The following is a 1,939-nucleotide window of genomic DNA, read 5'->3' on the forward strand; positions in this document are numbered from 1 at the left end:
AGAATATGGTTGGATTCACAACCTAAGGATAGCCTGGACTCCTGGGATAAGCTGGTCACTGCCTTCTTGGATAAATTCTTTCCTCCTTAAAAGTTGAGCAAGCTGAGAGTGGATGTTCAAACCTTTAAGCAAAAAGATGGTGAATCCCTCTATGAAGCTTGGGAAAGGTACAAGCAGTTGACCAAGAGATGTCCATCTGACATGTTTTCAGAATGGACCCTATTAGATATATTCTATTATGGTCTCTCTGAATTTTCGAAAATGTCACTGGACCACTCTGCAGGTGGATCTATTCACCTGAAGAAAATGCCTGAAGAGGCTCAAGAACTCATTGACATGGTTGCAAACAACCAGTTCATGTATACCTCTGAGAGGAATTCCGTAAATAATGGGGTACCTCAGAAGAAAGGAGTTATTGAAATTGATGCTCTGAATGCCATATTGGCTCAGAACAAAATGTTGACTCAACAGGTCAACATAATCTCTCAAAATCTGAATGGATTGCAACATGCATCCAACATTACTAGAGAGGCAGCTTCTGAAGAAGCTTATGATCCTGAAAACTCTGCCATGGCAGAGGTTAATTACTTAGGTGAACCTTATGGAAACACCTATAACTCATCATGGAGAAATCATCCAAATTTCTCCTGGAAGGATCAACAAAAGCCTCAACAAGGCTTTAACAATGGTGGACGCAATAGGCTAGGCAATAGCAAGCCATATCCATCATCTTCTCAGCAACAGACAGAGAACTCTGAACAAAATAATTCTAATTTAGCTAATATAGTCTCTGATCTGTCAAAGGCCACTTTCAGTTTCATGAATGAAACCAGATCCTCCATTGGAAATTTGGAGGCACAAGTGGGCCAGCTGAGTAAGAAAGTTATTGAAACTCCTCCCAGTACTCTCCCAAGCAATACAGAAGAAAATCCAAAAGGAGAGTGCAAGGCCATTGATTTAATCAAAGTGGCCGAATGCATAGGGGAGGAGGAGGACGAAAATCCATGTGAGGAAGACCTCCTGGGACGTTCCTCAAGCAAGAAGGAGTTTCCTATTAAGGATCCTGAGGAATCTGAGGCTCATACAGAGACCATAGAGATTCCATTAAACCTCCTTCTGCCATTCATGGGCTCTGAAGACTATTCTTCCTCTGAAGAGGATGAAGATGTCACTGGAGAGCAAGTTGCTCAATATTTAGGAGCTATCATGAAGCTGAATGCCAAGCTGTTTGGTAATGAGACTTGGGAAAGTGAACCTCCCTTGCTCATTAGTGAACTAGATACTTGGATTCAGAGAACTCTACCTCAAAAGAAACAAGATCTTGGCAAGTTCTTAATACCTTGCACCATAGGCACCATGAGCTTTGAAAAAGCTCTATGTGATCTTGGGTCAGGGATAAATCTGATGCCACTCTCTGTAATGGAGAAGCTAGGGATCATTGAGGTACAACCTGCCTTGTTCTCATTACAATTGGCAGACAAGTCATTAAGACAAGCTTATGGAATAGTAGAGGACGTGTTAGTAAAGGTTGAAGGCCTTTACATCCCTGCTGATTTCATAATCCTAGACACTAGGAAGGAAGATGATGAATGCATCATCCTAGGAAGACCTTTCCTGGCCACAGCAGGAGCTGTGATAGATGTCAACAGAGGTGAGTTAGTCCTTCAATTGAATGGGGACTACCTTGTGTTCAAGGCACATAGCCATCCCTCTGTGACAAAAGAGAGCAAGCATGAAGAGCTTCTCTCAGTTCAGAGTCAAGAAGAGCCCACACAGTCAAACTCTAAGTTTGGTATTGTGAGGCCACAACCAAACTTTAGGTGTTAAGATCCTATATCCAAACTCTAAGTTTGGTGTTGGGACTATACAACATTGACCTGATCACCTGTGAGGCTCCATGAGAGCCCACTGTCAAGCTAATGACATTAAAAGAGCGCTT

At 42.3% G+C, this 1,939-nt stretch overlaps 1 non-coding gene across 1 annotated transcript; it reads right to left on the reverse strand.

Moving 5' to 3' along the window:
* Positions 1 to 99: 99 nt before the first annotated feature.
* LOC127746850 (small nucleolar RNA R71) lies at positions 100 to 203 on the reverse strand. Its single transcript, XR_008008662.1, has one exon. It is a non-coding gene; the product is annotated as a small nucleolar RNA R71 (small nucleolar RNA).
* Positions 204 to 1,939: the final 1,736 nt, after the last annotated feature.

Source organism: Arachis duranensis, chromosome 4 (genome assembly GCF_000817695.3).
Source record: "Arachis duranensis cultivar V14167 chromosome 4, aradu.V14167.gnm2.J7QH, whole genome shotgun sequence".
Taxonomy (NCBI): Eukaryota; Viridiplantae; Streptophyta; class Magnoliopsida; order Fabales; family Fabaceae; genus Arachis; species Arachis duranensis.